The sequence below is a fragment of the Raphanus sativus genome, chromosome 3, assembly GCF_000801105.2.
Source record: "Raphanus sativus cultivar WK10039 chromosome 3, ASM80110v3, whole genome shotgun sequence".
Taxonomy (NCBI): Eukaryota; Viridiplantae; Streptophyta; class Magnoliopsida; order Brassicales; family Brassicaceae; genus Raphanus; species Raphanus sativus.
In genome coordinates this window covers 16,148,264-16,161,599 of record NC_079513.1, presented here as the reverse complement: position 1 = coordinate 16,161,599, position 13,336 = coordinate 16,148,264, and the positions used below count along the sequence as shown (strand labels likewise).

At 30.8% G+C, this 13,336-nt stretch overlaps 1 pseudogene; it reads left to right on the top strand.

The window, feature by feature from the left end:
• Nucleotides 1–8,272: 8,272 nt before the first annotated feature.
• LOC130509435 (alanine--glyoxylate aminotransferase 2 homolog 2, mitochondrial-like) lies at nt 8,273–10,970 on the top strand (annotated as a pseudogene).
• Nucleotides 10,971–13,336: the final 2,366 nt, after the last annotated feature.

Genomic DNA, 13,336 nt, shown 5'->3' with positions numbered 1-13,336 from the left:
TATAATAATAGGTTTTTTATAAGATATGTATACATACAAATTATTAATTTAAAATTTTAATGGGACCATATATTTTCATAGAATTTTCTAAAAAAAAAATTTTATTATTTAATCGATTTGTGTAAAATTTTAAAAACGAATCAAACTGAGATCGCAAATTAATTAATTTATAGAAATTATTAATTTATCCAATAGTAATTTATAGAGATTCTACTCTAATAAAATGTTTCTGTAATTTAACAATTTTGGGCAAAAGTGAGAAGAAGAGGAGGACTTTTAACACTATACCATGACTGAAATAATAATATATTCAGTAATTACAACAATTGTTACAAAATTTTTGTTTATTTTCACCTGATATATTATATATATATATATATATATATATATATATATATATATATTGTTCTTATAAGATAGTAAAGTTTGAGATTAAAATTTTTCATTGTAATAAAATTGTCCAAGAGCTACATTAAAAAAATGTTGACATATGGTTATTTATTGTACAATTATGTTTCTATTCTATGATTTCTTTATTGAAAAGAACACCAAAAATTATAAAATTATATGAGAAATGTTAAATTATAGGATATGTATTAAAATTTATGTTCTTATTAACATAGTGTATTTGAGTGGCTAAATTTAATCAGAAAGATACCTATCAAACAAAATAAGAGAAATGAAAAGAAAAGAACAAAAGTATATGTGATCAATGGTAGAGAATATTCAAACGTTAAATGTGTGTTTATTATATAGGATATTCAAAGTATTATAACCAACATAAACTTAATTTCTTTTTTTAGTGTATATAGAATCCACTTTCTCTATCATTTATACCTAAAATCATTAGAGTATCTAATTTGCATATTGCTTTATTAAAAGGGAAAATTGTCAAAACAGAACAAAATTTCATCATGGTTGTCCATATGGTATAAAACCATCATTTAGTTGTCTCTTTAGTATAATTTTTCATAATCCCAATTTAGTATATTTTTTTCATAATCCCAAAAATAACTAAAAACGTTTTAAAAAGGGAAAACAAAAATAAAAAATCTTTAGAAACTTTTTAATAAAAAATAAAATTGGTAAAATTTATAAAATAAAAATAATTTACAAAATTGTTATAATAGAAAAATTAAATAGAATTTTAAAAAACGTTTTAAAATATTTTTTTATAAAAATATTAAAACATTTTTGATAAAAATTTAATAAAGTAAAATTTGTAAACTGTATAAAAATAAAAATAAAACTTTACAAAGAGTTTTTAATAAAAACTTTATACAAAATATTTTACAAAGTTTTATTTTTATAAAAAGTTTAAAATGTTTGTAAACTTTTTAATTTTATCAAACTTTTAATAAAAATAAAACTTTTTAATTTTTTTAATAAAAGTAAACTTTTAAAACTTTATAGAAATAAAAATAAAACTTTACAAAAAAAATTAGTTAAAAATTTAGATAAAAAAATAGAACAAGAGTTTGTGAAAATCACAAGATAAACTATGGAGATATGATAGATTTATGAAGAACAAAATGCAAAATCATTTTTCACAAGCAAAATCATTTTTTTACAAGCAAAATCATTTTTTCACAAGTAAAATCGACCATAACACGTTTTAGAAAGTTAGAATATTTTTAGGAGATTTTTAGAATATTTTCTTAACTGAAACTTTCATTAATTTTCGCAAAAACATGTACTTTTATCCGTAGAAGGCGCTTTCTAAAAGTTTAGAACGATGACAAAAATCCTCAACACACTTTCTACTTTTAGTAGACGGAAGAGTACATTGTAGAAAACACATTCTCCAAAATTTAGAATACTTAATAAAAGTAGAAGATGCATCCGGACAAAAAGTAGATAGCTTTACGACTAGTAGATGCGCATTCCTCTTATTTAGAGATTTAGTAAATATTAGAATGTGCGTTCTAAAAGAAGTAGATGAACGTGTTTATTTTAGAAATCGTTTTCTACTATACCATTTTTTGTAGAAGACACATTCTACTTCTAGTAGAACGTATTTCAAATTTTTATTTATCAACTTATTGAAAAAAAAAAAAAAATACAAGCTTGTGTATTTGAGTGTTTTATTAATTGTTTATATTTTTAGAATTTTCTTTTCAAAAAGTATTTATTTTATTAGTTTTTAGAAATACAAAGAATAAATAAAAAATTGGACAAAAAATAATTTATACCAAAGGAACAACACCCTTATTTTTTTGTTATCTATTGGCAATTTTCCCTTATTAAAATATGTTTCCTTATTAAATGAGAGCATTGCCTAGCTATTTTTAAGCAAGGATGAAGCAAAAATGTAGCTATTGGTCTCGGGCTCCTCTACCAGTGGTGATTGGCTACTTGATTCTTTCAGCCGGTTTATGCAAAGCTGCGTGTGGCTGGTGACAATCTTTTGGAGTAGCATTTTGGGTAAGCCGATTTCTACCGAACGTGGTCTCATATTTTATTAAAGGCTCCGAACCCATTTGACAATGCTGCAGTATCGGCCATGGACGGATTTAGAAAATAATTTAACATGGAACATAATATTAATATATATGAACATTTTAAGTATTAGACATTCCAAATAATCTTTTTTATTATAGATTTTTATTCATTTTAATTTCTATTTCTACTCTACCAATTTTCTTAAAAAATTAATAAATATAGTTGTTATATACGGTTTAACATAATATTAGAATACGGTTTAAGTAATATTTGAGCGAAAATAAATTATATATCATGGAAGATACTAATACTAAATAAAAGAAAGAACATTGACAAAAAATAACAAAAATAAAAGAAAGAAAAATAATTACAAAAATAAAAACAAATATAAAAATAAAAACAAATATAAATATAAATATAAAAATAAAGATAATTTTAGGTAGCATAAACAAAAGTGAGAAAGAAAAGAAAAATCTTGCATGAAAAGTGATTAAAGTGGTTAAACAAAACTAGAAAGAACAAAAAAAAAGACATTGGTGGCTCACGAGTTATGTGAGGCACAAAGGCACGTTTTAGCCAAAAGACCCAAACACTTTCATGTCCATACACATTTTTTTTTGTAACATTTCCATACACATTAACACAAAAAATTTATATTAGCGAGCATTGGGCATGTGCAACACCTCTTCCTCACAGGTCCGCCCCTGTATCGGCCAGGCTATCCTTCTGCTAGTGGCATGAGTGCTTGTGTTTAAATGATAATGTTGTGTTCTTTGATCTTGCAATGTTGCATCTTCTTCTTTCTTGGTGTTTAGGTTTTGGTATTTTCTACTACTAGTATTCTTTGATACTGCTGTAAAAAACTTAAAATTTTGGTATAAAATTTAAAATTTACACAAAAAAAAAATCACGCAGCTATTGTCTGACATGGTCATGTTATTTGAGAGTTTAGATATATGGAAAAATGTAACTCGAAAATGTACTCATTGTTAATCTTTTATAAGTAATGTGATTATGAAGTTTCTAAAATTCTATATTTGAAATTTAAGAGTGTTCTTCTCTAAAATCAAAACTTTAAACTTAACTTCAAAACTATTTTTATTTTATAGTATGGTTCTTATATTTTTCATAATTAATTTAAACTCGATTTTTCTTTGTAAACAACTAGCATGTACATAAACATATCACAACAATATTAATTATTAAAATGTTATATAAAAATATATTTTTTTAACAGAAAATACATAATTAATATTAAACTTCAAACAAAATACCATAAATATTCCACAAAATTATTTTAATTAATGCATATATGATCAACTAGTGTATTTCGAAGTAAAAATAACTCAAATTATTTTTAATTTATAGATTACAAACTAAAAATTGTTGAAATCAGGTAATCCTAAACCTGTAAATACATTAGATCTGAATAAGAAGGTAAAAAGGAGAAAAGTAAAAATTGCTAAAAAAACTTAACTTCTATCGACGATATTAATACTCGTGAACACATTTGATCTGAATAAGAAAGAATCTTACGAATAAGACATCAAAACAATAACAACAACCATATTCGGTTAAACAAAATTTGTTTGTACAATATTTTGGAGATTTTGGAGGTTCCAGATCAAATTCACCTGACTATTAGTGTTTTGTAATATATAAATTTGTGTACTAGTTATGTCTTCGTGTAAATTTTTAAAAGTTTTTTGTTGTTAAGTTTCTTTTGTATTTTTGTTGTTTAAATATAGTTTTAAAATATTTTAAATCTTATTTTAAAGTTTTATTTAATCTTATGTGTAAAAATTAAATTTGTAAAAAATAATGAATTTTTTATGAGATAATTTTTTTTTAAAGAATAATTTGATAAACGAGAAAATATTTTGGAATTATAAATGTGATGTATAATTATAAGGACCAAAATGCAAAAAAAAAATATGAAACTTCAAATTTGAAGTTTTGAGTAGTGAAACTTTAAATATAGAGTTTCACTTCTCAGAATTTTAAATTTGAAATTTTGAAGTTCTTTTCTAGAGAGTAAAAATCCTTCATATTTAAAATTATAGAATGTCTTTTGAAGATGTTATTAATAATATAATCTCAAACATAATCAAACTAAAATAAAAATCTCAGATTACTAGTTTTATTCAAGTAAACAAACAAAAGCTAAAAACGAAAGAAAAGAATATACTCAAAAGCCCGATGTAAAATAGATGTAAGCAGTTTGGCCTAAAGAAGAAGAAGATGTAAGCAGATTTGGTTGGAGGTTGGTACATTATCAACTCCCCACCTTTTCCTCTCATGTCCTTCATAGTTCCAACTTCCAACTAATATATTCCCTCTTTTTCATGAAATTTTATATTTAGATGTCACACATTTATATCCAAACTGTCTAACCTATCATTACAATCCATTAGTAATTTATACATAATATGCAATAACAACTAAACATTCAGAACTATTGAGAAATAATTTTGAAAATATTTATCAGCCAAACTAATATGACATACTAGTGTGTACTATTGTTTATGTTATGTTGTGTCATTATTCATTCAGACACCTCATCATACAGCCATAGACCAAAAACAAAACTTTTTTTTTTTGTAAACTTACCAAAAACAAAACTTTGTCCGTTTAGATATTAACCCGGTGAAAAACAAACTGTTGACAGACAAAACAAAACTATATACTATTATATTATATTAATCGCACTCTTTATCTAACGCTACGGAGTTAGTATAAAGATAAAGAGATAAGACGAACAGCATCATGCTCTTTGGTCTAAGTGTGTTAGCTTACACGGCAGACAAAAAAAACAATTTAGAAACTAATTTCACGCCGTAGTCTCTTTATTAAACGCATTTGTTTATCCAGTGGAACCAAAACAATCAGACGCAACCGTTGAAACTAAAGCAACACATAATCCAACCCCACTAATTGAGTTCATTCGACTAACAAATAAACAAACGAGCGGTTCCACTAGCTTACGCAGAGCACGTGCCCCATACACATATGGTCCCTCCATATATTTGTATTTTATACAACTTTATGCTAAGGTTAGACAACTATGTGTCCTATCCTATCTTTGGGAATATAGAACCATTTCAATTTTGTAGTTATCGCGAAAAGAATAAACAAATTATATAGTATTGTTTTTGGACCGTAGATGTTCAGTCTCATGAAATGAATGACAGACATTACATTTTACCAAATGCATTACTGTTTTTTTTTTGGTATTATACCAAATACACTCGAACACTATGATTTATCGCTTTCTTTAACTATACACATGCAACTTGATCTATCTAGTTCTGTTTATTTACGAAACAACGTGTCTATTAAACATTTATTTGTATTTCTCGTGACTCGTGAGAAAAATGAGTTGGGATGTGGGTTATTTGAACGTTTTATTTTTACTGTTTAGTTCAGATATTAATAGTTTTAAGAAAATTTACTGTTTAGATATGTGAATCAAAGTTGTTAAAAGATGTGACCAAAACAATTGCATTAAAATTTAGACTTTCTTTCATATAATTTTTTTAAATGGTTAAATGTGGTAAATGATACGTATTTTTATTGTATAAGATAGAATGGAAGAGTAATTAAGTAGTCAAAACTGATTATAGAAGTAGATCTTTAACCAAACAAAAATGTTAAAAATAGAAAAAAGACTGTTAAATACTGTATCAGTGAATTTTTTTTTTGACTTTTATGTCAGTCAATACATTCATGATTCATTGGATAGTAATAATCTTATTTGAAGAATCTTTATTTTCTGTCAGTTTACAGAAATTAATCTGTGTACACCAAGGAAAAAATCTTACAAATTCGAAAATATTTGAATTTGTTCAGTTTCCAAACTTTAGAATTTGTATAATACTCTTTTGCTGAGAATTTACCATTAAATTGTTAGGGAGTTCAAAGTTTAGTTTTCATCACTTAAAATTTCGGTTTATACATAAATCTAGAATAAAAAAAATTCGATTAATCTGTTAATTTTTTTTAAATGAAAATTGTTTTTTAACTCCAATAGAAAAGGTTAATTCTATTAATTTTCAACTGAGTCATGAAAACATGAGAGAATTCCGTAATTAAATAAAAAGATCAATTTGCTCAATATTCATATGGTCTCTGACAATTAAGAATATAGCTATGCAAGGAAAATTGTGTCAATTTATACCATAATAAGACATTATGATTCTTTATAGAGAGTGAGTGTAAGAGTGAGTGTGTGTATTTCAAACGCCGAACTATATACTATTCTATATATAACATAGATATAGAATAGATTATTCCAAACATAAATGTAAATCCTAAACCCCAAACCGTAAACCCAAATCCTAAACCCTAAACCTAAACCTAAACCCTAAACCCTAAACCCAAACCATATACCATAAACCCAAACCCAAACCATATACCCTAAACCATAAATCCTAAACCCAAATTCTGAACCATAAACCCAAATTATATACTCTAAACACAAATTCTAAACCCAAACTATATATTCAACCATATACCCTAAACCCAAACCCTAATCCTAAATCCTAAACTCTAAATCCAAACCATTATCCATTACGTGACTATGTTATACATATTATGGTATGGAAAACTCGACACACCCACAAACTTTGTATATAGGAAATTCTCTAAAATTTCTTTAGAGAGAGAGTTGATGAGTGGCGACGGTGTTGGAGAACAAAACAATGTAACTGATCAAGTAGTGAGTAAGAAGAATTAGGAAGCAGAAATGGAGATACAAAGTGCAAAAAAAAAAAAATGTATCATACTATACTGTAATTTAAAATACAGTATAGTATGATAAATTGAGAGAGAGAGAGAGAGAGAAAGAGAGAGAGAGAGAGAGAGAGAGAGAGAGAAAACCCTAAACCCAAATCATATAGTATAGGCAAAGACAAATAAACAAACACAAATCCATATACCCTAAACCTAAATCTAAAATTCTAAACCCAAACCCTAAACCCAAATCATATACCCTAAACCCAAACCCTAAACCATAAACCCTAAACCCAAACTATGAACCATAAACCCAAACCATATACCCTAACCCAAACCATATACCCAAACCATATACTCTAAACCCAAATCCTAATCATAAACTCTAAACCCAAAATTTTATCCATTACGTGACTATACTATACATATTATGGTATGGAATACTCTAACACCCACAAAATTTGTATATATGAAATTCTTTAAAATTTCTTTAGAGAGAGATGATGAATGGAAACAGTGTTAGAGAATAAAACAGTGTAACTGGTCAATTAGTGAGTAAGAAGAATCAAGAGGCAGAGAATGAGATATAAATTACAAAGAACAGAAAAAGAAATTTATCACACTATACTGTAATTTAAAATAGTATAGAACATATGACGTATGATCTGGAGATAGGGATTATAAAAAAAATTAGAGCAGTTTACAAATATATGTCAGTTTTACAACATTTAAAACATGTCATATACAAAAAAAAAAATCTATATTTTTAATAAGTATATAACAAATTCAAATTATAATTATTTAAACTTGTAAAGTGAAATTAAAAAAGAGAGGTGGAAGTGAGAAAGGGTAATATGACAAATAATGCATAAATATCATAGCCTAATTGATCTTATGGTTAAAGACTTGGTTTAAATCCTACTATGTATATGCATCCAAATTTCCCTAAATAAAAAGATAAAACGTCTCAGGGACCAACCAACCTGTCAAATCAGGTTCCGTGACTACATACACCTACGACACGTCAGCATTGATCCAATGGCGTCAAGCCTCGTCATCAAATCTCTCTCTATATAATATCAACATTCATCTCTCTCTCTTCTCATCATCATTGTAACCATCGACATCGAAGCAGTCCTCTGCCAAAACAGAGAGAGATAAAATCAAAAATGATGCAGAGATTCACGGCGAAAAGATCGCTCCAGAACGTTTCCTCCTCCCTCCTGCGGCGATGCATCTCATCGACGTCTCAGACGGCTTCCGTCAAGGACTCCAACGAGTTTCTAGCGAGGCTTCCGCCGTTCGATTACACCCCGCCGCCGTACTCCGGCCCCTCCGCCGATGAAATCCTTAACAAAAGGAAGGAGTTCCTCAGCCTTCCATGCCTGTCCTCTTCAGAAAGCCGGTAAACGTTTTTTGATCGTAATCGCTAATTTTTTTCTCGATTGATTTCGTTTTTATTTTTTTGGATCGATTTGGTTATGAATCTCCTGATTTGATCATCATCCGAATATTCTGTGGCCAATGATGGAATCTATTAAATATAATTATAAATTTTTGTTGAATCTCTTTTTTGTTTTATTATTATTTGTTTTCAATCAATGTCACGTGGCCATGTCCGGTCTTATCCGTAGCATTGGCCATGTCCCGTTTTATGTAAAACACTTTCCATGTCCGGTCTCATGCATAGCCGAATGAAAACTTTAGCCATGCCTGTCTGGTCTCATGCATAGCCGAATGAAACATTCATTTTGGAAGAAAAAAATTAAAAGAATGAATTATTAAGATAAATACAAAAAAATGTTAATATCCAAAATTTCATGACCGCTCTGCATGTGTAGGATTTTGCAAATTGAATTAGCTTGAATTTTGATTAAAAAATTGAATTTCTATTTATTTTTACTTGTGAATTGTTGCAGCTGAACATTGTGGATGGGAAGATGCAGTATCTATTCGATGAGAGTGGTAGGAGATACTTGGACGCCTTTGCTGGAATCGCAGTTGTGAATTGTGGACATTGTCACCCTGATGTGGTTGAGCCTGTTATCAATCAGATCAAGCGACTTCAGCATCCTACGGTTATGTACCTTAACCATGCCATTGCTGAGTTCTCTGAAGCTCTCGCTTCCAAACTCCCTGGTGATCTCAAGGTAATACAAGAACCATTGCATGTTCTGCTTTTCTTGTGTTGTGCGTTTTATGAACCAAATTTGATTTGCTTTATGGGGTTTGGTTGATTGGAATAGGTGGTGTTCTTCACCAACTCAGGGACGGAGGCCAATGAATTGGCGCTTATGATGGCTAAGCTGTATACTGGATGTCAAGACATTGTTTCGATTCGAAACGGGTATCACGGAATGCGGCTGGAACAATGGGGGCTACTGCTCAAAGTTTGTGGAAGTTCAACGTTGTTCAGGTACTAGAGACTTTGTTAAACCGTTTTTTTCCTTAAACTATGATGAGATACAATGTTGATCTGTGTTGTGATATTTGTTTTTTTTCTTCTTTTGTTCCTTGAAGACTGGAACTCATCACGCTTTAAACCCGGACCCATATAGAGGTGTGTTTGGTTCTGATGGAGAGAAGTATGCAAGAGATGTGCAAGATCTCATCCAATATGGCACTACCGGACACATTGCTGGTTTCATCTGTGAAGCTATACAGGTAACCAAGTGTTGAAATTTTATATTATAATCAGAGTCTGAATGAATGTTATTGACAATAATATTGCTGCGAATGTGAGAATAGGGAGTTGGAGGGATTGTGGAACTAGCTCCAGGCTATTTGTCAGCAGCTTACGACATTGTGAAGAAGGCTGGAGGATTGTTCATTGCTGATGAAGTACAGTCTGGATTCGCTCGCACTGGAAACTTCTGGGGATTTGAGGCTCACAATGTTGTCCCTGACATAGTAACCATGGCAAAGGTTAGTTGAGTGCGCCTCTACAGTCCTGAAAGAAGCAACAAATATTGACTTGTCTCTTCTTTGATGATATGTGTAAACAGGGAATTGGGAATGGGTTTCCTTTGGGAGCGGTTGTGACAACTCCGGAGATAGCAGGAGTGTTGACACGCCGGTGCTACTTCAACACATTTGGTGGGAATGCTGTGTCTACTACTGCAGGTCTCGCTGTTCTGAATGTGATTGAGAAAGAGAAGCTTCAGGAGAATGCATCAATGGTCGGATCTTACCTCAAAGGAAAACTCAATCAGCTGAAAGAGAAACATGAAAGTAAATCTCTCTCTCCCTCTCTCTAATGTGTCCTCTTGAACTTGCTCAGTGTGTTGATGCTTCTCTAATGTAGTTATTGGGGATGTACGTGGAAGAGGACTGATGCTTGGAGTAGAGCTTGTAAGTGATCGCAAGCTCAAGACTCCTGCAACGGCCGAGACTCTGCACATCATGGATCAAATGAAAGGTTTGTTGGTTTTTGCTTCTTTTCTACTAGTCTCAGCTCTTGAAACTAGACTAACATGTCTGTGTAATGAATGTTGTTACAGAGTTGGGTGTGTTGGTTGGAAAAGGAGGCTATTTTGGAAACGTGTTTAGAATCACACCACCTCTCTGCTTCACTAAGGAAGACGCAGATTATCTCGTGGAAGCGATGGACTACTCAATCTCCAAGATGTGAAGGAAACAAAAGAAAAGTATAAAATGTCTCTTTGTGGGAGATTAATAAGTTGTGGTATAATTATGCTTGTAACTTTGCTTCAAACAACCAAAAATGATTGATGAGCCAACATCTCGTTGCTTCTCAATCACTCTGTTTTCTTAATGAAAAACGTATTTTTCTTATATTTTACGAGCTGTGTCCGATTATCACGGTGACATTTCCAGTGATGATGTCAACCAGACTGTTGTTAGCCTGTCATGGTTTAGTTTGATAGGTTCTCTGCCTTAGATATGACTAATACTTCTAAATCGTCTTCTTGAGCTGGGAGATTTGGCATACAGCTGATTTGGCATGATACAGCTGTGGGGTCTAACGGGACACTAACAGCAGAAAATAAAATTCAGAAAACCCCACTGGAACATAATGACCTGGTAAGTAGTTTATCTTTAAGTCCCATGACATCTCTGGATCAACGTGACCGAGACACAGAAACCAAATCTCCCTGTAAGAGTGTTCTTGATGAAAAAACGCATAGATTCTTCACCAGTGAATAATCTAAACCTTTAGAGAGTTTGATTATCGAACAGTCAGTTAAAAGTACAGACAACTTGTTGCAACCAGTGCATTAGAAGATGAAGAATTGGTGCAGGAATCAGTCAGATAGCCGACATAGTTTATTTCAAATGATTCATGTTCCAGTCCAAGGGTAGTCTCTCACTGAGTGTTCAATCTTAAACACTAGAAGTCCTTGAACCATCTTCAGAAGTGGTTAGACATGCTCTGATTAGCGGAGACAATGATGGAAGCAAGGTGGATCCAATTGGTTTCTTCAAGATCTGGTACTTCTTTTGATGTTAAAAACTCTAACTTCCCTTCTGATACTCTGTCAATTAGTTCAATTTCTGAAGCAAGCAGATACGGTACACGCCATTGACAAGAAATGTATGGTTGATCATTCTTCAAATTTAGTAAAACTCAGGCACGTGTCCTCAAGTGCTTTTTGATAGTCAAAGTGAACAGGTACCTCTCGCTGAAAATTATGTTGAGACAAACTCAGAGGGTAATCTTGATGCTGAAACCGATCGAGTTACACTGCTAATGCAGTTGCTGGCGTTGATTCTTGCTTTAAGCTCAATTTCTGAGATCCCCAAGGAACACTCATGTGCATTTGGCAACACTTGTGGATGTTATATGTACTAGAACTCCATGAAGCCACATTGAGAATGAATTTTCCATGTCTGTTAGATGTCAAAGATATTGGTTCGATTTGGAATGGGTATCATGGAAGGCCACTGCAGCAATGGAGGCTACACTGCTCAAACCATGTAAGAGATGTGCAAGATCTCATACGATATGACACTACAGAACACGTTGCTGGTTTCATTTGTGAAGCTATACAGATAACCAGCGCTTTACTAGTGTTGAAGTTCATATATAATCAAAGACTGAATGATTCTCATTGACAAATATATTCCCACATTTTCTTCATATTTAAAACATGAAACGCTTGATGAAACAATGTACAGAAAAAATTTCACAATCCAAGAGATGTATGTTGATGGTGCAAATAATACGCATGTATCAAACCAATTCACCATCGATTACTTCTCCATATCATCCACACTAGCCCCATCATGTGCACCTCCACCACCAACACCACCACCACACAACACATCCTCCTCCAAATCACATCCTTCTAAACCTGCTCCAAAAAAAATCTACTCCTCGTCCAAAAACACACCTCCTCAAAAACCTCCTCCCAAAACATACCTCTCCTAAACCTCTCCAAAACCAACTCCAAATAAAGTAAAAACAATAGTGTAGCAATACCATATCAGTTTATACATATCAGTTTCGAGTTTGTAGCAATAGCATAGTAAATTTTTGATTTAATTTAACATTGAATCAAAGTTTAAACCACCGTCAAACAATATGATTTCTTTATAGAAAGAATACGAACAAAAATATAGTATTCTAGGATTTCTATATAGATGCAGAGCTACCCGTTTGGTTTACATAGTCCACATGAGTCTATACAAGTCGATGACAAAAAAAGGACACGACAAAAAATTATAAAAAGGAAAAAATATAATTTTATGAGAAATATATTTGTTTAAAATATTAAATTATAGCATATGTAGAAAAATAAATATATGTTTTAATTAATATTGTATTTGAGTGGCTTAATTTAATAAGAAAGATACCTATCAAACAAAATAAGAGAAACAAAAAAAGTATATGTATATCAACCGTTGAGAATACTCAAACGTAAAATGTGGGTATATTTAACATATTCAAAATATTATAACCAAGTTCTTGTTATGGGCCGGTATAAACTTAATTTCTTTTTTTTATGTATATAGAATCCATTTTCTATCATTTATACCTAAAATCAAAAACAAGTATCAAATTTGCATATTGCTTATTAAATATATTTCCTTAGTAATGAGAGTATTGTTTAAAACCATGTCAGAGAAAGCTACATGTTTTCTTACTTCTCCATATCATCCAACTCAGCTCCATCATGTGCATCTCCTCCTCCTCCTAAAC